At 39.3% G+C, this 26,074-nt stretch overlaps 1 long non-coding RNA gene across 1 annotated transcript in view; it reads right to left on the minus strand.

Annotated features, from left to right (window-relative positions):
• Nucleotides 1–301: 301 nt before the first annotated feature.
• The window catches only part of LOC144240811 (uncharacterized), a 129,091-nt gene continuing 103,318 nt past the window's right edge, over nt 302–26,074 (minus strand). The window contains exons 3-4 of the long non-coding RNA XR_013337857.1: nt 11,785–11,817; nt 302–434 (exon numbers count right to left, since the gene is read on the minus strand). This is a non-coding gene — a long non-coding RNA (uncharacterized LOC144240811). The remainder of the gene's footprint in view (nt 435–11,784; nt 11,818–26,074) is intronic.

The following is a 26,074-nucleotide window of genomic DNA, read 5'->3' on the forward strand; positions in this document are numbered from 1 at the left end:
CACTACTGGCGAGCGGGTTGGGTGGTGGTTGAGGTGTACACAGTGTTGAACACTGCACCTTTCCCGGGGGAATGCCCGACGTCATGAGCGTGACACTTTCTGGTCTGTGTGCAGTGCAGTGATCGACTAAACCCGATTCAGAGTTTCTCTCACCCACCCACTCCTGCTTATCAGTTCAACAAACTATTAGTAGGTTAAGGAAAAAAGAAAACAGTAATTAAAAGTTGCATTGTTAAACTGTGTCCCCTGTGTTTACAGCAGTTTTTCACTAAACCTGGGACTGTGAAGGTGATNACATGGGAAAAGAGAGTAAGTGGTCACTGCAGTGTCTTCTCCCTTCAAAAGATCCAACTGCTGCTGAGGTAGAAATCGAATGTTGGCGCCCCCTAATCCTCTTCTGCAGACTCTGGTGAGGATGTCTCTTCAGTCTCCTCCTGGAACACACAAAAGGCACAACCATTACACTGTGTGGGCTCTTCCTGACCAGCAGTTCGGAGGGGACCTGTCTCCACGACACATTCTGCTGGTCGCGGATGACTGGCAAGCCCTCATTCCCAGGGCTTCTTAAACTGTAATTGAGGAATCAAGGTGTTGTTTTTTCCCAGAGCAGTCATTTAGCCACTGTTGACTTAAGGCTTGACATCATGGCGGCTGGTCAGCAAATTCAATTGTTTGCAGTCCCGAGAATGTCAGGCCAATGTAAGCTCACTCACCAACCAGAGTAAAAAAGGAATGGATAAATTTTTCCCGACAGCATGGCCGCTCATCGGTTTTAAAAACCCGGTGCACGTGTAAGAAAGAAAAAGTTAAGGGAAATCCTTTCTTCAGATTCAAATGAACCTGTTCTACAGATACCGGTAATGTCTATAATGGCTGATACTTCCACGATGCTTACTAGGTGCTTTCAGGGGTTGTTTGTTACTCTTCCCGTTTTACAGATGAAAAAGCCCAGGCACGGCAAGTAATGGACCCAAAGTTACAGAGGGAGGAGGGCCAGGAATTGGGCCGGGGCAGACGGGCGCCAGAACCTGTGTGTGACCACGACAGGGCGGAGGCAGCGTGAGCACAGACACGCGCTTGGAGAAGGCTTGCAAGAGCTCACTACTAACTTCCTCGGCAAATCGAGTTCCTCATTCTCGTATTTATTAAAGCACATTTTAAGACAATTTCCAAAGTTTGGCATAACTGCTGAATGTCAATACTAAAGCCACGTTGACCAAACATTTAATGGTGGGCCGGCCAAGCAGAGAAAATCTAATATATGTGTTTCTGTAGGACCTCCTCTTCATATAAATCTAATTCTTCCTTCTCTTTTTTCTTTTCTTTTCTTTTCGTTTCGTTTCGTTTCTTTTCTTTCTCTCTCTCTCTCTTTCTCTTTCTCTCTCTCTTTCTTTCTTTCTTTCTTTCCTGATTCCTTATGGCTCTGGAATTTGTTGGAGGTTCCGTGAGCTGGCTTGAGCTGCACGGTTCTCTTTCGTTTTGCTTATTTAACAAATGTGCAGTACCTTTCAGGACATGGGTGGTAAAGCGGAGACAATAAACATCTCTGATAAAAGTGTCGTTAGGGAGAGGATGATTTTTATCAAATACTGCACATTGCCTCCGAAGACGGCATGTGAAAAAGATCTGGGAAAAGAGATAAACATTTACTCCTGCAGCAAACAGAGCCCCTTTAAGAATGGCCAGCTTAAAACAGCTTATAACAGTCTTCATACTTTAATAGATTTGATTTTCCACATGGCTTCATTTTGTCTGGGTGGCTAACTGACACAATTTATACCTCTCTTCCTTTCCCAGGTCACTACAGTACACCATTCAGTAAAGCATGCCTTAAAGCTTGTCTGCATTATATGACCAAACTTCCATTCATTAGTGTTTGAAACACTTCAGCTGTGAAGGAGCTCCTAAATGCTACCATGTGTGACGCTTTTGCGTAAGAGCAGCAAACGGGAAGAAAAAAGCCCACAGAAACGGGCACTCACACACTCCCATGAATGCATGTGTGCTCTCTCTCCCTCTCTCTCCTGGGCTTTAATCACAGACCACTGCTTACTGCAAACCCTTTGCAAAAGGTTTCAAACATTCTCTTACCCCCAAAGACTGAGAAAGCTGTAAATCCTGGGAATAAGCCCACATACAAATGAATGGATTACAGCTTAAAAAATATAACCACAGCAGCATCAAATCATGAGATTTCACACCGGTTTTGTTTAGTCTGCTTCGGGTTATGTGGGAAACGTGGAGCGTATGAAGCTACCTCCCCTCTGCTCCCAACCCCCCAAACCAAGGGCTTCACATATTTAAGCAGCAGGTTTATACCTCTTGATAGGCAACAGGCCATGACCCTGAGATTCTCCACGGAGTCCCGGCCACAAAGGAGGATGTAGCATGATCAAAGCCACGGACAGACGAAAGAGAGACAAGCCAAGGTTCAGCTGCCCTATGACCTTGTCTTTTCACTTAATATTTAAATTCCAGAAAGTCACGATACACTCCTCATCCGTCCCCAAATGACTCACTTCTCATTATGACATGAGGTGTGAACGTAGAGCACCGCTCTGATACAGACCACAGCATAAAAACTGGCAGGTAGGTTTTATTCCTTCTTCTTACGGTTAACATATTAATAGAACTCTGTCAAGCTGGAAAACCTCCTGGATTTAGCTGTAATTATTCCATTTCTGACTGCTCGATTTTTCTATACTATCTGGAACCCAAAGTACTTCCAAATCCGGAAGGAAATCGAATTTTCAGGCCATGAACTTACAAAGACCTTGTAGTAGATGGAATGTGATCAGCTTTTCAAAACATTCCCAGAAACTTTGCTTGATTTGAGCTCTTGAAGCTCCCGATATGTGAGTGGTTTATTTAAATCCCTTAGACACAGCTCAGCTGAAAATGATGGTCCCTCATATTGTTTCCTTTACTTAACAGTTCTTAACACAACACAGAGAGCTGTTTTATTAATGTATCTTTCCGCTGACCTTGAAATTCTTCTACTAGTAGCTGTCAATTAGGACTGGGTATATAACTAGAGGGTCGGAGAGTGGGAGCCTCACTCTGCTGACTTTGGGAAGTGATGTGGCTCTCATATCCTCCAAAAGATGGTTTTCTCACATGTCTAGTAAGTGGAGCGTTCTCTCTTCTTGGCATGGCCCTGCCTGGCCACCCTCCAAAGGACAGCATGGCTGCCAAGGGGATGGGGGTGGTGTGTGGCACTTCTCATCTCTGCAGACCTCAGTTCTCACCTTTTCGGTGATTTGACTTTTCGCTACATGTGTGGTTTGCCGGGGCAAAACTATGGGTAGGATTAGGAGAAGAAAAATCTTCCCCGTTAGGAAAAAAAGATGAACTTGGAAAACCCAGCCTCGGCTTCCCTGAGTGTCACAGCTGACTAGGCTTTACATGGGCCCTTCTGTGGTACCAAGTGTGGACAGAAATGGGTGATGGAAGGAATAAGCAGCCTTCTCTGATGTCCCCCAAGGACTCTTATTCCACAGGGGAGTAGTTGGTTGGGACCCCTGAGATTCAATCTTCTTTGGTGACTTAGAAGACACTGCCACTTATTACAGACAATAGTTTGCACCTTGAGATACTTCTTTAAAATACCTCATGTTCGCAACATATGGCCAAAGGACCTTTGAGCTGGCATGGCCCCCCAAAGAGCAGCCTGGAGGTAATAAGGAGACTGAAATCCGATAGCCAAGAGTTACGCACATCTCATGAGAGGCTGGTCTGCAAGGCGGGAAGGCGAACAGCAGCAGTCTGGTCAACGAGGCTGACCGTTGGAATAGGGTTGCAGGAATGCAGGATAAAAGGACGTTTAGAAGTGGAAGTGCACAGTGACATGTTTATGAGCACCGGCCCCTAAGACCTCTGAACACCGAACAGCTCCCAGCCACTCACGCGGCTGCTTTACAGCGACAACTGAGGCGACACCATGTCAGGGCGAAACATGCGAGTCTTTGGGGCAGAAAACTGAAGGGAGGGAAAGGAAAGTGGGCAGAGTTGGAGGCCTGTATTTTTATTATGACTCCTGGAAAATTGCACTCATTTTGCCTTAGTTTTCCTTTCGTTCAGGAAAAAAGAGGAATTTAATAAATGTAACTCTTTCATTGCTTTGGTTAAGCTTGCAAAAACATCCCACTAAAACCCAGAAATAGAGTTTGCGCTTATCTCTGCTCTGCATGTGGCATTTACCTTTGGGTTTACTTCCGCTAATTGATTCAAAAGGAGGAAGAAGACAGCCCAATATCCAGCCTTATCCTCTAATGCTTGGTGGAATTTTAAACGTCTTAAGAGTCTAATCATAGATCTTAGCACACAGACATGGGCGAGGGTGTGTGCTGGAGGAAAGTTTAGTATTTAATGTGAGAGCCCAAGCTCTGGGTTTAATTTTCAGATGCAGACTAAACAGCAGGTCTGGAGTGGAAGAGAGGCCAGTGAATTCTAAATGGAACCGGGAAACGGAAATACTCTCCTTGCAAATTTCAGGAGTTGGGTCCCCATGATCCCCTTCTCTGTGTGCAGTAAGGACTGCAAAATCCCAGAAGTCCACGTCGGCTTTAATGAATCCTATTTCTTCTCCTTGACTGTGAAGAATTCTGCAACTCTGTTATTATAAAAATGCTGCAGGCTAAAAATACATTTGTAATTTAAGCTATCTTGCCAATAAACCTGCAAATACCTTGTTGTCTAGAAAGAGTCGTTACAGTTTCATGACAAATTCTTACTGTCATCTTAATATGTCCAACTCTTTAAGGACTCAGAATGACACATTTAAGAGTTTTTCACGTTCCTGAGTATCTCCAGTCAATCCCGTCCGAAGAGAGATAATGGGCTCTCTGCCTCAGAGGCAATGACCAGAAACCAATTTTTCAAGTTCCAGCTGCAGCTAAGTGACCCACAAGACCACAGAGCAGAGTTTTTCTGTTTCTCCGTCGGATATTTTAATTTAAAATGGACTGAGGCTGTTTAACTTAATGGAAAGTGATTATTTCCTCCAACTAGGAAAACTTTACATCAGATTTTTAAAAATATGTTAAATGGAACATATAGAAACCAGATAATCTGGCAAGTGGAAGGTTTTCTGGTGGAAATGCTAGGAGGGGAATGTATTTTTTGAAAAAGGAGACATAAGAACTTGGGATATTTATGGGCATTTGTACCTAGTGCTTGCTTTATTTTAGCTTTATGTCTATAGAAATATACAAGCGTCGGGACTACCTTGCATGTGTGACCATCAACTTAACAAAGTCAGTGTCAAGGTCTTTACTGAGGGATGTTTGAAGTAAAGCAGGTTGGTTGATCCTAGAGGCTGCTGACTACAGACGTCAGCCCTGGCATTGATGGGTTGGGTAACTCCTGCCTATTCTTCTGTGTCAGATCAGTAATGACCACACCCACCCAACTGCCCAGCAGCGTGTGAGAAGAAAATGTGACAACCAAATGGGAAAATCTTTGAAAAAAGAGTAAAAAACTCCTGTAAGGTACAGGGTGGGATAATTATTATTAATGCAGTTACTTATTCTACGCTTATTTCTTTACCTGTGATTCAACGATAGATCGGTGAGAAAGAAACGCACACTTTGCAAATAATGCCTTGAAAAGAAAACAAAACAAGGCGTCTTTGATTTCTTCTCAAGTGCACTCCTGTTTGTCTCGTCTATGTCCTCGATCAGGCTTCCGTCACTGAAAGTATTGTAAACAGAGGTAACGTTCACCCCCAGGAGACTCCAGATTTCTTTTCTGGGGTGAAGGGATATTTACCACTATCTTCAGAAGGGAGTCACACTTTGCAGATAGGGACATCATTTCACATATAAACCAACTGCAAGTTTCAGGCTCCTGTAAGTCGCCATTTCCGAGGACGGCGAGCTCCACTGATCTGCCCCATGCCTGTTCTAATGCTTACTAAAGGAGCCCCAGGTTTGAAAAATACTAAAGATGTAGCAAAAGGATTTTTTATGAAGGAAGCATTCAGAAGAAGGAAGTTTATTTCAACATCTCCAAAAAACGGTTGAGGAATGTTCTTGTTTTCATGCAGAGTAGCTTTGAAAAATGGCTAGGTTGAAGGGTACTTAATGGTTATGTTCTAGACGTGTTTATTGGTGGCACAGACCAGGAGAAACCTCTTCCCTTTGTTTTCTACGCATATAAATTTTTGCATATTTGTTGCCAGGGAAGAGAATATTTCTGGATTGTAACCAAGCATTATTCACCAATTGTTTTTCATTGTCCTGAGTTAGGAATTTGGAATAAAATTATGAAAATATCAGTAAGAGCCATAAGTCACCAGATAATTACTCAATATACGTTTGAGTGTTCAGCAAACACTTCCTGACTATAAAGGAAGCATCTTGGACAAAGCAACAGATTTCTACTCGAGCATTATGGATTTTCTTAGAAAGCCCAGGTTTTACAACCAGTTACTATATATCCATATTAGTTTGAGTCAGCATGTTTGGATAATATGAAGAAAGTTTACGTATTGAATAAATAATTGATTTTTATTCAACTCACAAGGCAGGCAGGCATCCCCATTTTCATTTTTAGCCTGATCCATGGACTTGTCACCACATAGTTAAAAACAATCATACTTAAAAAAGAAAACTAATAGAGGAAATCTGGCAAACCCAGGAACACTAAATTTTGTCTTTTGGAGGTTTCTGTATTGCCCCAAACTGAGCGATGTGCTCTCACTTCTGTTGGGAAGTTTATGCTATCTCTGTGAGACATTCTCTGCCAAGACACCACTGACTTGACCTTGCTCATATTCTTTTATTACAAGTGTTAGCTAAGCTAATTACTTCATATGTTTATGGCTAGTGATAATTTTGATACGTCTCCTTGCCCTACCTCTGTGGAGTTATATCCTTGAGCGACTTTATTGTAAGGGTTAAACGTTGATTTCTACCATGCTCTCTCCTTTTCCCTTGACCTTTGCAATGTCAGAGGTCAGAGGTTAAATCAAAAAGTATTTCCTCTACAACAAAACAGTGCCACTCAGGCCCGACTTTGATAGAACTCTTCAGGTTTTGCCTGTTGGTACCAAACATTTACTGGCCCACAAAATGTTTTGCCAGCTTGAAAGAGCATAAGTAGGAAAATAAATAAATCAGTACTCTTTATGACTTCGGCAGCATAAATCACTGTGTTCCCTGAGTGAATGCAAGAGTGACTATTTGCAAGTCTGATTTATTAGGAACTATTTGCTGCATTGGCCAACGTACAGTTTAAAAAACAAGTGATTGAGAATTGACAAATAGATTGAGAATGCCCTCCCTCCCTCTCCCTCCTCCTCTCTCCTTTGTGTGTCTAGACCGAGAGCCCCCAGTAAAAATGCCTTCTTTAAGAACAAGATGCTAACTGCAATCCATCAACTTGCTTGTCCCAAAATGAAATCTCTTATTTTGCTCCAAACAATGTTTAGGTTGTCTGAAATATAAACATCCTTAAAAGAGTCCTTGAAGTCCCTGCAAAAACATTCAACTTTTTTTTTTTTTTGAGGGTTAAAGTCCCATGATAATCAGGCTTACTGAGAGCTCTTTGCCCTGGTACACACCACCTACAGAAGATGTTACTTGCAGGTGAAGACTCTACCTACCTCAAAACACAAAGCTTTGTTTCTGCTCTTTTGGAAACTGGGAACTTTCCAAGCCTCTCATTGGGAAATTGAAAAGGAGCAGGTTTATACCTGTCTTACTTGCTCTCGAGAGGTGGAGCTTGCCAGCCCGGAACAACAATGAGGAAGTTGGGTTGAAAGGAAGGAGAACCATTAGGATTTTTAAATCTGGTTTTCCCTTTGGGTAGGACTCAGGTGAGAAAAGACTGTCTGAATTGGAGAGCAGGAGTCACTTCTGATCTCCTGTGTCAAACCTTCAAAGAAGGAACCCAAGAAACAATAAGCTGTCTGACGAACCTGCAAAACCTTTTTAGAAGTCTGAGAGGGCATGAGATTTATTCTTATCAAAGTAAAAACTCGAGGAACAACATTCCCTCTACCAATACTAATAATAATCCGATACTTTTATGGTGTTAACTTTTATAAAAACAACCACAACAAATCCCACCACTGTTTCCTACCAACAAACGTGATCCATGTATGCGGCTGAGAAGTCAACTGCTTCAAATTGCTAAAACACTAAGACATTAGCTCATTCTATTTATTGCTTAATGTGTCATTTTAAATTAAAATAGAGTTCCCTAGTCATCTTTGTTCTTACCGTCTTTGTAATTAAACAGACTACTGTGAATATTGCAGATTTTTCTCTTTCGATTTTTAAGAGCCCATTAACTGTCCCCTTAGGATATGGGACACACTTAACGTCGGTAGCTGATGGTACCTGGTGGAATTTATAAACACAAACCCTGGCAGCAGGCTTCCCTTAAATTTTTATTCTTCTCTGGACACATGTATGTACCTATATAAACACATAACTCGATTTGGAGACTTATTGTAAGTCTAGACTTGTCTCCTCAGAATGAATTTTGCTGCTTTGTATACCAGTTTCAAGAAATGGCATTCTTGAAGCTCTGAAATTCTCAAATTTCAAAATTTGATGGCATTGGGATATTTCACAATAGAGTCTTTGTAATTCCATATAAATGTGATGTATCTCCAAGAAAAGTGATTCTGACTGCTTTAATCCTAATGAAAGGATGTAGCAATTACTGTAACATTCCCCCCTAAAGATTAAACAGTGTTTATTTTTGAAATCTGCCGTGAAAACACTTGAGGTCAAGAAGATAGTAGTTAGAATCTAATTAGAATTCTAGAATTTTTGAGAGTATAAATCTCTGGAAATTAAAAATCCAGCATCCCAAATAGGTCAGAATATAGTAATACCCTCTGGAATTTATATAATTACAAATCTCTCAAAATTTTCTTGGGAGTAAGGGAGGTGTGTTATTCTCCGAGTCCATAGATGGATAAATAAGAAACACAGGGATGAATTCACCCAGTGATGGGGCCAGAATTTGCATACCTCACATCTAAAGAAAAGGTCTCCTTACACACTGCTGAGCCCTTTTCTTTAGATGTGAAAAACTTAACTGTATTAAAATTTTCACCACCTCAAAACAGGATCTGAATGTAGCCCCTCAAAGTACTGTTGATGAAGAAAGGATATGAGCCTGAGTTAATCCAGACTGCCACATGGAAAAGCAATCTGGGAGGGTATTTTGAAATAAACAGATGGAAAAGGAAGAGATCCTTTTGAGTGTAGTGTTAAATTTACATTATCCTCCATGAACTTCCACGGAGCCCCCATGTTTATATAATTCATCACTGTGTCCTTAGACAATATAGATTGGGAAGCCCAATGAGCTCACATTCTTTCTCTTTTCTTTTCTTTCTTTCTTTTTCTTTTTTTTTTTTTAACTCTGAACTCTCCTTTCAAGGGCAACTTCTGGAGGGTCTGCAAGACAACCACAAGGATCAGTGAAGACCAGCCCAATCTATCTGTGCCTTCGTGGCTATTCCTGATTTTCTTGGGAAAAAAATTATGATTTCTCAGTCTATTAGTGACCAACTTGCAGTCAGTTTCAGACACACCATGATCTCCACCGATGATTTACTTGTTTCTGTCCCTCTACTTTTGAATATGCCACTCATCTCATTTATAACATTTTTGTTTCCCGAATTTATATCTCCATTTTCCCCTCTGCAACTACACAGCAACAACAAAATAAAAAGATTTCCAGGAATTATCCCCTTCAGTAACACATGGTATTTCACTTATCCATCTGTATCCCCTAGGTGCCTCATATACGTTGACACTCTGTGGTCATTTGTTCAACAAATGTTCACAGGTCTTCTCATTGCGTCTCCACCGAGTATCTTCACACCTGGCTGCACAACAGAATCACTTGGGGAGTTCATAAAAGATATGGATGCTTGGGTCTTCAGGCCGTAGGGCCAGTGGTGTAAGCACACGTGCTCTCCAGGAAAAAAAAAAGGTCCTGATTGGTAGTGGTTGTCGATTTCCATGGTGTAAATACTCACATTACAGGGGATTTCAAGCTACCTACTTGACATTACCTAACATCGAATTTGAAAGAGATGCTCACAATTGGCTCACAAGGGCTGGCTCTACATCCGCTACTGGGCAGGCTTCAGGCATATAGACATGTACATGTACATGCTGATACATGTATGTCCCTATATAATCTCTCGGTGATTCTAATATGCAGATAAGGCTAAGAAACTCTGAACTAGGTTACACATTTCTTGGATGCAGTAACTGTTTTATTTGCCTCATCGTCCCTACAACACCAAGAATGGATACTGAATCAATGTTGTTAACAGACCACATAAGGTTATTAATCTAATGTTCATAGCCAGTGATGCAACAGAGAACACAGCAGTATCCTTTGACCCAAATGTACTGACTTTTAAATTTACTTTCTCTTGATTTTCTTACTGATGAAGGATGAGAGGCTAAATATATTTGGAATCTCCTACTTAGAATGCCAAGCTTTTGTTGATATTTTGTGTTGTTTAATATTATTTACCAAGACTCAAACGCTGGTATTTATTTTTAGTTCCCCTTACCACTCTTGGCTTTTAGGAATGAGGGCAGCCCTGAAAATTTCCTTTCATGTTAACTCTGCTTTTATTCTACTTAAAGTATACATGTGATTATTCAGGCACATTTTCCCTGTATGCTTACATGGGTTTAGAAGCTTCAGTTTTCTTTCAAGCAGCATTTGTAAAGAATGGTAAACACATAAGCCCATTGCTCAGATGGGCTTTCCCAGGCAAAGCACCATTGTCTCAAGAGAACAGGGTGCCAAGTGCCTTTTTAGAGACCTCTAGGGAAAAGATCACATGGATATTTTCTATTATATGAAAGAGATATACAAAGAACTTGGTAATGCACAACACTGGGTAACAACTTACTTCAGCAGGTTCTGCATGAGAACGCCAGATCTCCTGGGTATCTCTTTAAACTCGGAAGGAGACAAGTGCGGGAGAATTAACTACTTTAAGATGGTTAAGTTGACTCTTGGTTAAATTTACTCATGGTTAATTTACTCTTCAGGTTTTTTTTTTTCCTTCAAGACCTACTTTCTCAATAAATACAATTCTTATGTTTCTATGTATAGATTATATTTAGGACAAGGAATACCAAGCATAAAGAGTAAGAAAAGTAAAACTGCTTTCTAATTTTGATGTAGCCAAGACCTCAGAAACTGATGAAGCCAAGGAGGCAAAGCCTGAGGGTTCATCAATCTGCAAAATTGGTATAACTTAATTTCCCAGTTTCCCAGCCCTCTTTGAGGGTGCTTTGGCTTATCAAAGGTTATGGAATAATTCAGCGAACAGATATGTTACCTGTCATGAATCATGACATAGCTTTCTTTTAATGACACGATCTCAGACTATGTATTCCTGGCTTTGTGTGAAGGACACAACAAATGTTCATGAATACTGTAACGCTGACCTAATCAAAACTAGAAAAGGACAAATTTAAGGTTTAATTTTGGGTTAAATCTTTTTCACTCTACTTTTTATACTAATTGGGAGGGGCGCCTGGGTGGCTCAGTCGGTTAAGTGTCCGACTTCGGCTCAGGTCATGATCTCACGGTCTGTGAGTTCAAGTCTCACATCGGGCTCTGTGCTGACAGCTCGGAGTCTGGAGCCTGCCTTGGATTCTGTGTCTCCCCTTCTCTCTGCCCATCTCCTGCTCCTGCTCTGTCTCTCCCTATCTATCAATAATAAATAAACATTAAAAGATTTCTATTAATTGGGAGAAAAAAATCATAATGTCCATCTCTTACCTGAGCAGGCTTCTTCTGAACGACTTGTTGTGGCTAAGGAAGAAACAAACAAACAAAAAAACTGTTATGTCTTAAAAGGAAACACACATAATGAAAATAACTAAGTATACATGTTTCAATTATAGGCACTTGCCTGCAAAGCAAAGACAAAAATTTGGTTCTAAAATTAGATTCACGTGAGGAGGGCAAGGGCCTAATTTGTTAATATTTTGTTTTAAAAAACTCTGCTTCCTTGAGATGCAATTTACATACAATACAATTCACCAATAATGTGTATAATCCAAAGTTCCTTTAGTGTATCCAGAGAGTTGTACAGTCATCATCATCATCACAACGTAATTTCAGAACCTAATTTCACCTCCTCTAAAAGAAGCCTCACTGCCACTATTATTGACTACCCCCCACTCCATGTTGCTTCCCTAGTCACCCTCGCGTCCTTAACCAACTCTCTATCTCTATAAATTTGCCTACTCTGGACGTTTCATGTAAATGGAATCATACAACATATGGTCTTTTGTGTTTGGCTTCTTTTACTTAGTATAACGTTTTCCAGAGTTATCTGGGTCATAACATGTGTCAGTACTTCATTCCTCTTTATGACTCCATAACATTCCATTGTATGGCTATACCACATTTTGTTGATCCATTCATCAGCTGCTGGGCATTTGGGCTGTTTCCACCATTTGGCTATCATGAATAATACCATGAGCATTCATATGTAAGTTTTAGTGGAGACATGTTTCCATTTCTCTTGGGAAGATAGGTTGGAGTGGAATTTCTGGGTCATACAGGTAATTCTAGAATAAACTTTTTGAGGAGCTGCCAGACAGTTTTTCAAAGCAGCTGCACCATTTTACATTTCCACCAGCCATGAATGAGGGTCCCAATTTCTCCATATACTTGTCAACACTTGCTATTGCCTGCCTTTTTCATTATAAACATCCTGCTGGGTGTGAAGTTTGTCATTGGGGTTTTGATTAGATTTTTCCCTAATGACAACTGAAGTTGAAAATCCTTTCACGCGCTTATGGGCAGTTTATGTTTCTTCTTTAGAGAAATGTCTTTCAAATCTCTAGCCCATTTTAAAATTTATTTGTCTTTTCATTACTGAGCTAATGTTCTTAAGAACATTAAGAGTTCATTATATGTTCTGGATATGAGTACCATCAGAATATGATTTGTAAATGTTTTCTTCCCTCCTGTGGGTTTGTCTGCTTTCTTGATAGTTTCATTTGCAGAACAGTTTATTCTAGCTATATCTGTATCTAATTATGTACATAGAGCAGAATTCTCTTTTTTGAGTGAAACACCTGAGGGAGGTGTTTTTCCACCAGCTTAAATAAATTTTCCAATAATCAGAATATTGGAAAGATATTTAAATGATTCTTTAGTATTGTAAAAGTGGGATTTGAAGTATGAGCTTTTTGATGGATAATTTCCAGTCCTCACTCTCATGTCTGAATATGAGCCTTACTTCTATGCACACATCACTAGGGTTTGCAAATACAACTATGCCACTCTGATGTGGCCAGTGACGCACTTTCACGGCACAAGTGAAAAAAATAAAATTGCTACAGTTCTCCCAAATAAAAGAACGTAGGGTGAATTCACTATATCATGTGGGTGTATAGCTCCTATTCATTTTCCCCCTTCCCGTGTGATTGGTGTGATTGTCCTATTGCTGATGTATTAAACATACTATATAAAAGTCATCAGAGCGTATTTTTTTTCTTTTTTGGATGAACGAGATAAACAGTTTTAAAAATACTTTTGTTCACTGAAAAGAAAAAGCTCTTCCCTTTGCCTTGAAAATCCCAGGAGAGATGACATCCCAACAGCCCAGGTATGGAGATGATGTCTTCTCCAGGTGGCACTGAACCAAGAATGATTAAGACTTCTTGCCTCACAGGGTCCAAAAGCGTGCGCTAAGAGAGTATTCATTTCAAAAGGGTCATTTGTAAGGACAGACGGCTTTCTTCCTTCTCTTTCTTCCTGCCGATGACACCTGTACACATGTTTACTCCCAAACTGCTTCAAATCCCCACGCATTCTTGCAGGCTGACTGTTCCTACTGCCCAGAAGTTCCCCTCCTCTTTTGGCCGAGGATGCCGCATTCATGTGGCTTCTGCACACTGCGGGGCTCAATGAAATCTTCTGAAAGGGCTGCCAACTCACCCAATTTTCCATGAATTAGGTCCTGACACTTCAATGAGGGGAAAGACAATGTCTGAAACTCTGCCAGCGCTGGCTCCCGGCCTAGTCCGTGTCACAGAACTTGTCCCAGCTGCCCTTCCACACAGCACTTCATACTTTTCAGACCACCAAACAAACAGACCCTTGAATGCTCTCAATGCCGGTTGGGGTTATGGCTGCCAGCATGTTTTCCCAGCCTCTGGCACCCAATGGCTCCAGACTGTGCCGAGAAAGTTTTGTGTTGTTGTTATTTTGTTTTGTTTTTATTTTTATGAATGGCTTTGGTAGAAAATGCAGACGGAAGCATAATACTACGGCCATTCATAAAAAGGGAACAGAAACAAACTAGAGTCTGGAAATCTTCGCAGACACTAAACAAAGCGCAAGTCTCTTATCTTCCTCGAAGTATCTCCTAGCTCAGGACGAAGTGTTGATGCCTAGAAACCAGTTGCCCCTTAGGATTCTTGTCATCAAAAGCATGGTCGGCCACCTATCTCTATAAGAAGAACTGAATAATGTCAACTATGCGTATCGACCTTCAGTGTGGTTAGCAGTGTATTTTTCTGTACCTTAACACATGAGGAATATTTTGCACATGCTTTTCCCATATAGAACCTAAAGTGCTTTCTATTTTTAACAGCTGCCCCTTTGTGACCGGGAGGTCCCAAGCCTGATTATCCCCCCCCCCCCCACAGGGAAACTGAGGCATAGGGAATTTAAGTAACCTCCTGGAGACCATTTTCTAAAGCTAAAACAACCCGAGTCTTCTAGTTCTTTTAATCCCCTGTACAACGCTCTAAGGAAGCCCATTTCCTTCCTTAACAATAACAACAACAAAAGTAAAATTGAAATCCAGATCCAATCCAGGAGGAGAAAGGCCTTGATCTCCACTTCCAGATTCACCTTCTTCTTCGGGATCTCTCAGGATTCCCCACTGCCACCAGGGCCTGGCTCTGGTTCCTCGAGGCTGCTGACTACAAGTTAGTACCAGGGGACAAGAGTTAGTTCCCAAGGCTCCAGCTGATCCCCTCTCCCCCATGGAGAGTCTTCCATTATTATCAAGTGTGGAGGAGTTGAAGAAGTCCCTTTTAAAGGCAAGGATTTCATAATGACTGTTCTAGACAAATTAGCAAAAGTCCTCTCAGTGGCTTATTTGGATGCTTCTGTTTCTAAGAAGTCTATGCACGTGATGAGCTCCTAACAGTTTAGGCACCTTGTTGACTTGGCATGCAAATGTCTTCGTGCACAAACATTTTGAGTGTCTTATGTTATTAAGAGATAGTTACACCTTTCAAAAAGCTTGTGATGCAAATCTCTCATTCAGCTGTTGTATTTAAACCTCTAAAACACAGAAGGTGAAAGAGAGCTTTCCAGCCAGAATGAAATGCCCACAAAGGACTTTGAAGAAATGCTGTGGGTTCATACGACATTAAAATCAAACTGTGAGAACTAAAAAGACCCCATCAACAGAACAGATCATGTAAAGATTAACAAAGGCCCTCTCTCACCACATGGGCTTCAACGTGTGGTTCTCTGCAGGCTAATCCTTACGTTGCACTAGCTCTGCCAAATTCAAAGTACAATCTTTACGCAAATAAATATTATTGTTATGGTCTGTACCTAGCGTAAGACACGCTATGAAATCACAAAGGATACTAAAAAGAAAGCACATACTTTTAAGTTTCTGATATCATAGGGCAAATCAATATTTCTCTAAATAAAAGGAAAACAGTTATTGAATTTTTGATGTCCACAGAGTAGTTTGGTTTTGAGATTTTACAGAAAGACACTTATGAAGGACATGCCTGCCACACCATCTATTTCAGAATAATTAAGGGGTTCCCCAGCCCTTCCGAGAATCCAGCCTATGGATTCCAGGAAGTCTAGATATTTAAAGCAGACACTTAGACAGCTAAGCCACCCTTCTAGTAGGCACTGAAAGAAAATCCTTCCTAACAAAGAACCTAGACATTAGTAGATCACTTTTAGTACTAATCTAAACAGTAAATGAAATAAGGCTGGAATTGGGCTTACCAACTTAATTTTTTAAAAAATGAGGTTCAGTGTGCAGTAAAGTGAGGATATCCTTATGAAAAGAGTCTTAAGTTGACCTTTGAAAGAAAATAGCCCTTCATTTGTATCTCTGTACAGATGGGTCTTTTGGTTTCATGTAAGCAGCTGATTTTTAATCTAATTATATCTTTTGTTTCTGCCAGCCAGTGGGAAGTGGTTTTGTCCACTCTGCTTGGAAATCATAAGACTGTTGTTCAATCAAGAGGTACTTCTGTTCCTTAGCGCAATCTTTTCTTCATATGGATTGTTTTTCATTCTCACAGCAGTTTAGAGTAAGACAGATCCCCCAACTGTTTACTAAAAGAGAATTTTAAAACCCTCATTTCTTCTGTGAGACATTTAAGAAGACTTTAACATCTCCCAAAGTAACATCTCACAGGTAAGTTCAGCTTTTAAAATTTTTAAATTAAATATGGGATCATATTAAAATGTTAAACAGATACTTGTGTTTAGACTTCCAGAGAGTCCTTTTTTTTTTATATATATATTTACTTATTTTTGAGAAAGAGAGAGTGAGAGGGAGAGAGAAACAGAGGGAGAGAGAGACAGAGTGAGAGCTGGGGAGGGGCAGAAAGAGGGAGAGACACAGAATCCAAAGAAGGCTCCAGGCTCCGAGCTGTCAGCACAGAGCCCAATGCAGGGCTTGAACTCATGAACCATGAGATCATAACCTGAGCCGAAGTCAGACACTTAACTGACTGAGCCACCCAGGTGTCCCTAGACATTCAGAGTGTCTTTTATGCCTAAGTCAGCTCATTGAAAAAGTGGAGCTTTTGATTGTAATTGTAATCACACAAGTACAACTACCTTCATATTTTGCCTGAACTAACTGATGAATATATCCCTACCATTTGGAGACTATTTCATTAAATAAATTGACCTATGGCTCAGTGACCTCACTTGCTTTCCAGACTAAATTAATTGGTTATTTGAAGTAAAAAGTATCCAAAAAAAATTAAATAAGTAGACAGAGCCCAGATTCTACACAGGTAATTGAACAGCTTCTACATAAACACTCCAAACATAACCATGAACCACGAAGGCCAGCAGGAGCTATAAGCCATGTGGTGTACATACTTATGGGAGTTCGTTTTTACTTGTATTTTGAACAATACCCATTTTTCACCCTTTGTCCCCAATAGTTTAAAGGCAATATGGCCATTCTTTCTGTCTATAACCAAGAATCATTTCCATTTCTGCACTGAGAAATATGCTTTTCACCCTCTGAAATTTCATAGTGCCATTTTGGATGTATTTTCTTTGAATATGACGTTAACCCAACTGGAGGGAGGTTACCATCATCACGAATGAAAGTTCTTTCCTGCTTTTCATGAAATGATGTAATCAACATACTTACGATCTTCTGGATTTACAGTTTTAAAACTTCAATATTCCTGAATGTCAAGACTTATATTTGGGTTCCATTAACAAAATGAACATGCCCTATGGGTTTTGAAGGGGTTTTTTTTTAAAGGCATGAAAACCTCTCCATCTCCTTTTACAAGTCAGATTGTAAGTGGCATCCCACAACAGAAAGCAGACAAAATGAAAACGGTACTTCTGACTGGAGTGCCAATGTCTCATTCACAGGGCTTCCACTCCAACCTATTCCTGGCCTTCTAAGGATGCACCTGGAGCCCCTCAATGAAACCCCAGAGCTCCTGGAAAGGTCAAGTGAAGGTCTCTGATCTTTAGATGCAAATCCTCCATCAGATCTGAATCACCAAGATAGGCAGAGGCAGAGCAGTCTCATTCACTCAGCATGACTTAGACTGAGGTTGAATCATATGAACTTGCATTTGTGTTTGTCAAAATTAGTAAGATAGCAACAATTTCATATATTTTGGCCTAACAGAATCAAGGTAAGGTCACCATTCTCCTCATAATTTTTGTGATTTGTTATTAGGCTCTGGTAGCTTAGAAGTCCTACACATTTTTCTATTTTCTGTGCACCTCGATCCTGCACTCAGTTTCCCATGCTACTCCACCCTGGCTGCTAATCCCGACACTCATTTTGGCAAAGTTCTGCCAGACTCTGTGGTGAAAGGGGGGATTAATTATTATTGGGGGTGATGTTCCAGGTTTTCTTATTTATTCTGCAGCTGTTCTTCCGGTATACTGTGGCAGCTTTTGTGACCATCTACTAACTTCTTCTCATACTCACACAAGCCCTTCTAAACTCTGCCTCTTCATTGAAACTGAATGGCTGGAATAATCTGCATATAACAATTCTTGGTGGCTATCCAGGAAAGCTCTAAAAAGAAACATGTAACTTCTAATTTAATTTAAAATGGTCAACTCTCAGCTATTGCCACCAGTATAAAGAAGTTGAGTCCAGAGTATTCTCTAACACCGAGTGATCCCATAATATTTTATTTACCTAAGATTTTTTATAATTAGATAGGGACATGGTGTGTCTAAAGTTTGAAGAACTTAGATCATATGTTGGTGGGACAGTGTGAGGATGTGACTTGGCTACAGCTGTACAAAACTCATCTCTATTGCATATACCACTTTTCTTGGGTGGGAAGTCTTGTGTTCATGGCTTCCTCAGTTGAGAATGATTGTGCCCCCTTGTGGCGGGAGGCCTTAGGAAACCAAAACCATCGACCATAACTAGTTGGTAGCAATTTTCCTCCAGCTTAGAAAAAGCTTGAGTTAGGTCATAAGTTCTATTTCTTGTGCCTCCTGTGTACAGTTAGAGATGACTGTGCAATGTGTGTACACATGTAGCCCTGGATGGTTACAATTTGACAGTAACATCTGGCTCTTATAGTGCAAAGGAGATTTTGTAGTTCTCTGTACCAAGTCTCTCCTAAGAAGTGATAAGTCTACGGAGAGTTTTGGCAAAATCTCTGGAATTTCTGCTTGGTATTGGGGGGAAGGGGAGGTGTTCTTTATTTTTTCACTCTACTTGGCTTTACTCTTAGACTTTAATGCAAAAGACAAAAGTAAGCATCATTTCAAAAGTATTTATTGGATTATTATAGCAAAGTGTCCTCACTGCTGCTGGGCTCATTTCACCTGTTCAAGAATGAGAATTGTCACAATCTGCTTTAGTTAGCGTTTATTAACATCAGCCTGTGTGTGTATGGCAACACACCACAGCAGTTCTCATGAGAAGAAATTTGGGGGCCAATACTTTGGAGTCTTAGCCTACCTTCAGACACCTTCAGAATGGAGTGCAAAGATCAACAGGGAACCCTTTAAAAATTTCAGTGTCCTGATTAGCTCCAAAAGTCAACCATCTATAATCTGATGAAGGTATTTATTGGCTCATCAAATCCTAACTGATATTTGATAAACTATACCTCAGATGGGGACTGGATGTACAAAATAAATAATGTTTCCTGGCCTTGGGGCACCTGAGTGGCTCAGTTGGTTAAGTGTCTGACTTCAGCTCAGGTCATGATCTTGTGATTTGTGAGTTTGAGCCCCACGATGGGCTCTGTGCTGACAACTCAGAGCCTGGACCCTGCTTCGAATTCTGTCTGTCTGTCTCTCTCTGCCCCCCCTCCCCCGCTCATGCTCTGTCTCTCTCTCTCAAAAATAAATGTTAAAATTAAAAAAAAAAATGTTTCCTGGTCTCAAGAAGCCTAGAGTCTAATGGGGGAGACAAGCAAAGAAATAGATATTAGAATACAATGTGCAATTTTAGATTATTTTTCTATGTTCAATGTAATCTCTTATGTTCAATGTAATTTTAAGTGTAGAGAGGCACAGTCATGATTATTTTCCCTCTAATAGAGAAAGACAACATGATTATTTTCCCTCTAATAGGGAAAATGAGAAAGTACAGATAGGAGAAAAAAAAGATGGAGGAAGAAACTTGATGATTTCATGTAGAAGAAGAATATAACTTCTTTCCTATCACACAAAAAAAATACAGATAGGAAAGAAATTTCTTTATTTTCACTTAAACATTTTAATTAAGCTTAAATATCAAAACAAAACAAAACAAAACAAAATGTAGTATGGGGGTAATGTTGTCAAAACTATGGTTAGTCTTAAAATGATACCGTGGTGTGTTCCTGAGTTATTTTATTTTATAGAAGATGGCCATGCTTGGGGGATAGAAGGCGTTCTGAAATGAACAGCCACACACAGGTGGGGTAAAGGAATACATGGTCTTATGAGTTGACTTTTCATTTCAATGTTTGCATTTCTCCAAGATTTGGGGGAAAAATTCATCTGTAGGCAAAAACTTCACCTGAGTGAAAATGGTGACATTAACATTACTTCATAGAAAAACAATCCATCTGTTTCAGTCCTATTTCCTTATTCTATAAGTTTTTAAGCGCAAACACTACCTATTGTTTAAAGCCTCAAGTTATTTATTTATTCGCTTTAGATATTTCTTTTTCTCTGCATATGACCACTTGCACTGCTAGTTCACTTCGCATATGTGCACATGGTAAGCAGCACCAAAGTAAAATGAATAATTGTTTGAAACACCATGCTGCTGGGTTTCAACAAATCAAACACATATGCATAGATGCTGTGGACTAAGTTCAAACTTTAGCTCATGTCAACTTTAGCCAGATAGAAAGACTAATTAATGTTCAATACTAGATAAAAATAGACATCGATAAGGTAATGGAAATCAAATTATATATTATTGAAGATGAGCAATAATTAATACTCCAGGTTTGTTGGTGGTATACCTGAAAGTCCACCTGAGACATAAAGTCTTCTTAACATTTGACTGATTACTCAGATAGTCATTATATGAGATTGGATATGGACGTTTTTTATGTAACAATTTTTACATAATTATATCTTTTCCTGTGTGGTTGGCCATTTGCTTATGATAGGCATAATGTGATTTTTAAAATAGTTCTAATTACTTTTTTTTTGGATGAAAGAGATTTGGGATCAGTACCTAGAAAATTCCTTTGGGACATCAGTATCATGGTGGAGTGAGTCACTCCTTTTTTCTGGCCTTTCTGATTTACAACTATTCAGACATCCATAAGGGGTGGGGGCGCAACAACAAGGAGCCCCTGCACAGCACATCAGGACACCTAGAGATACACTGGACTGCAGAGGGGGTGGTGGAGTGAGGGAAATGTCAATGGAGCCCACAGCAGCAGAGGTAGTGGTGGCAGAGAGAAGGTGGTGGCTGGCCAGCAGTATGCCAGCACAACTTTTCCGGGAAAGGAGGTGGAGGGCAAAGGCAGTGAGTTAGGGCTTGCTTGGTCATGTCCTATAGCTAGAGGGATGCCTTGCTCTCTCTGAAGAGAGATGGCAGTGACTGGAGTGGGAAAGGAAATGAATGGGAAGTAGGCAGACAGAGAATTGAAGGAAATCTCTCCTGCTATCTGCCTCAGGAGTCAAGAGGATTGCCCATGGACCACTGGGACCCTCCCAATTTGAGAATATCCTTACTGGGCAGTGGGCATACCTAAAGCCCAAGTGCTCAGTACACATATCTCCTCCTCTGCTGCCACCCTTTACTTTTTCCCCCCTTCCTTTTGATGATTGCTGCTAGCCTTACTAGGGAGTCAGCTCTGGGTAAAAGAAACCAAAAACATGTGTTATAGCGCCACCTTCTGGAAAACAAAAGGAAGGCTCTAGACTACCAGCCTATTGAACTGCTAGAATCAAAGTAAACAAAACCATGCCTAAAAAAGGAAAGGTATCCCCTATTTCTTATATAGATGCAGACGCACTTCTCAACAAACACCATGAAAAACCATGGTAATACAATATCACAAAAAGTGAAAATTTTCCCACAACTGAGCCCAAAGACATGGAATATTGCAGCCAAATTGATAAAGAACTTAAAAGAACTGTTATAAAGAAATTCAACAAGCTACAAGGCAATTCAAAAGTTAACACAATGATCTCAGGGATAAACAGAAGGAGGACTTTACCAAAGAGATTAAGATTCTAAAAAGGTATCAAACAGAAATTTTAAAGCTGAAGACCTCAAAAAATGTGATGAAGAATGCATTAGAACACAGTGGATATAAAGTAATCATATGAAAAAGAGAATTAGTGAGCTTGAGGATAGAAACATAAAAATTATTCAAGTGGAAGAGGAGACAGAACAAGATTTTAAAAAGTAATGAAAGCTGATGAGAACTATTTGACTTTACTGGAAGAGCCAAAATAAGAATAACGTGTATCCCAGAGAAGTGAGAGAGAAGGGAGCAGAGAGCATATTTAAAGAAATAATTGCTGAGAAGTTCCCAAACCTGGGGAAGGAACTGAATATACAAGCCCATGAAGCTAATAAAATACCTTGCTATCTCAATGCAAAAACAAAACAAAACAAAAAAGAAAATCCCTTCTTCAAGACACATTATATTAAAAGTATCAAAAGTTGGTGATAAGAAAGTTTTAAAGGCAGCCAGGAGAAAAGGTAGTAACTTACAATGGTATTCCCATTAGGCCACTGCAGATTTCTCAGCAGAAACTCTCTGGGCCAGAAGAGAATGGAGTGACATATTCAAAATACTAAAAGATAAAAACTATCAGCCAAGAATAATCTACCTGGCAAAATTATCTTATGGATAGGAAGCAAAAATAAAGGCTTTTCCAGACAAACACAAGCTGAAGGAGTTCGCTATTACTAGACCTATCTTATAAGAAATGTTGAAAGGAGATGTTCAAGCTGAAAAGGTGAAGGTATACAAAACTCTGATAAGGTGATAAAGAGACAGAATTCCAACTGTAACTTTCTAAGAATGGTATGTTAAACTCTTAACTATATCATAAATGTTAAAGGAAAAGAGGATTAAAAATAACTATCACTACTACAATTTGGTAACATAATCACAGCATAAAAAGATAATTTGTGACATTGAAAATATAAAACGGGAAGAGTTAAAGGATGGAAATTTTAGAAGTAAAAGAAAATAAATTTCGATCAGCAGAAAAATGACTATTTTATTAACGAGGTGTATTATGTAAACCTCTTGGTAATCAGAAAGCAAAAATCTAGAGACATGAAACATAAAAAATGGGGAGAATGAGCAAATCAACATGGAAAACCACACAATCACAAAGACAGAAACAGAAGGAAAAAGAAACAATGGAGAAACAAATAACCAGAAGGCAAAAGAGAAAAGGGCAGTAGTAAATCCTTACATATCAATAATCATCTTAAGTGTAAATGAATTGAACTTACCAATCAAAAGGCACAGAGTGGCTGGATGGACAAAAAAGCCAAGACCCAACTATATGCTGCCTATAGAAGACTAATTTTAGCTCTAAAGAAACACACATGCTCAAAATAAAAGGATGAAAGATGATATTCCAAACAAATGGAAATAAAAAGAAGGTGAGCATAGCCATACTTATATCTGGCAAAATAGACTTCAAGCCAAAAAGGGTAATAAGAGACAAAGAAAGTCAATATATAATAATAAAGGGGTCAATGTCAAGAAAATATAGCAATCTGGGGCACCTGAGTGGCTCAGTTGGTTAAGCATCTGATCCTTGATTTCAGCTCAGGTTGTGATCTCACGGTTTGTGCATTTGAACCCTGCGTCGAGCTCTGTGCTGAGAGACGCTTAACCAACTAAGCCACACAGGTGCCCCTATGAAATATGTTAAGGAATTGTAACATGTCTTAAAGGAGAAATAGACAACCATACAATAATTGTAAGGGACTTCAATACCCCTCCATCAGCAATGGATAGATTGTCCAGACAGAAAACAAGAAAATGTCGAAACTGAATCACACTTTAGAACAAATGAACTCAATAGACATATACAGAACATGCTATCCAACAGCAGCAAAATACACATTCTTCTCAAGTACACATGGAACATCCTCCAGAGCCAAACATGCAATAGGTCACAAAACAAATCTTAGCAAATTTAAGAAGTCTGAAATCATACCAACTATCTTCTTTGACCACAATAGTATGAAACTAGAAATCAACAAGAGAAAAGTGAGATGATCTACAAATATATGGAAAACCAAACAACAGACTTCTGAACAACTTTTGGGTCAAAAAGGAAATAAAAAGAAATAAAAATAATCTTTAAACAAAAATGCAAGCGCAACATATTGAGTATTACAGGAAGCAGCAAAAGTGGTTTTCAGAGTAAAGTTTACAGCAATAAATGTGTCTATTAAGAAATTAGAAGGCTCTCAAATAAACAACCTAACTTTACAACCTTAAGGAACCAGAAAATGAACAAATGAAGTTCAAAGTCAGCAGAAGAAAGGAAATAATGAAGATCAGAATGGAAATAAATGAAGTAGAAATATGAAAAACAACAGAAAAAAATCAGTAAAACTAAGAGCTGGCTCTTTGAAAAAAATAAAATTGACAAACCTTTAGCTAGACTAAGAGAAAAAGAGAGAAAACTCAAATAAATAAAAAGTTAGAGATGAAACAGGAGACATTACAACTGATACTACAGATATACGTAGAGTCATAAAAGACTACTAAGAACAATTATGTGCCAACAAATTACGTAACGTAGAAGAAATGGATACATTTCTAGAAACACATTACCTACCAAGACTGAATCAGGAATAAAGAGAAAATCCAAACAGACCAATAACTGGTAGTGACTGAATCCATAATCAAAAAGCTCTCAGCAAAGAACACTCCAGGACCAGATGGCTTCTAGAGAATTCTACCAAACATTTAAAGAAGAATTAACACCAATCCTCCTCAAACTTCCAAAATCTTGAGAAGGAAGGAAGGAGCACTTCCAAACTCATTCTACAAGGCCAGCATTACTTTGTTACCAAAACCAGATGAGGAAACTACAGGAAAATAAAATCATAAGCCAATATCCCTGATGAATATAGATGCAAAAATTCTCAATAAAATATTAATAAACCAAATCAAAGAATATATTAAAAGGACTATACACCATGACCAAATGGGATTTCTCCCTGGGATACAATGATGATTTGACATACAAATCAATAAATGTAATACATTACATGATCCTTTCAACAGACATAGAAAAGCATCTGACAAACTACAACCTCCTTTCATGATAAAGACCCTTAACAGAATGGGCAGAGAAGGAACATACCTCAACATAACCAAGGCCGTATATGACAAATGCACAGCCAACATTATATTCAATGGAGAGAAACTGAAAACATTTCATCTATGATCAGACACCCACTTTCACCACTCCTATTTCACATAGTCCTAGAAGACTTAGCTAGAGTAATTAGGCAAGACAAAGAAGTAAAAGGCATTCAAATTGGAAAGGAAGAAGTAAAACTGTTATTTGTTGATTATTCAATCCAATACATAGAAGTTCACAAAGAATCAGTTCAAAACCCATTAGAATTAGTCAACAACTTCAATAAAGTGGCTGGACAAAAAATCGATACACAGAAATCAGTTGTAGTCCTTTACACTAAGGATGAAGCATCTGAAAAAGAAATAAAGAAAAGCATCCCATTCACAATAAAAAAAAAAACCCAACAATATAATACTTAGGAATAAATTTAATCAAGGCAACGGAAACTACAAAATGAAAACTTTGCTGAAAGAAATTGAAAAAGACAAACAAATGGAAACTCATTCTATATTCATGGATCGGAAGAATTAATTGGTTAAAATGTCCATACTACTCAGAGCCACTTATAGATTCAATGCAATCCCTGTCAAAATACCAAAGGCATTCTTTATAAAAAATAGAAGAAACAATCCTAAAGTTTGTGCAGAACCACAAAAGAACCCAAATAACCAGAATTATCCTGAGAACAAAGATGGAGGTATCATGATTCTGAATTTTGAACTACAAAGCCATAGTAATAAATACAGTATCGTACTGGCACAAAAAATAGACACATCAACCAACGGAACAGATTAAAGAATCCATAATTAAACCCCAGTATATAGGGTCAATTAATATTCAGCAAGGGAGCCAAAAATACCCAATGAGGAAAAGATAGTCTCTTCAACATATGGTGCTGGGAAAACTGAAGAAACATTCAGAACAATGAAGTGAATGAAATTGGATCCCTGTCTACATCATTCACAAAAATTAACTCAAAATGGATCAAAGACTTAAACATAAGACCCAATGC

Source organism: Crocuta crocuta, unplaced genomic scaffold (genome assembly GCF_008692635.1).
Source record: "Crocuta crocuta isolate KB4526 unplaced genomic scaffold, BGI_CrCroc_1.0 scaffold97, whole genome shotgun sequence".
Lineage (NCBI taxonomy): Eukaryota > Metazoa > Chordata > Mammalia > Carnivora > Hyaenidae > Crocuta > Crocuta crocuta.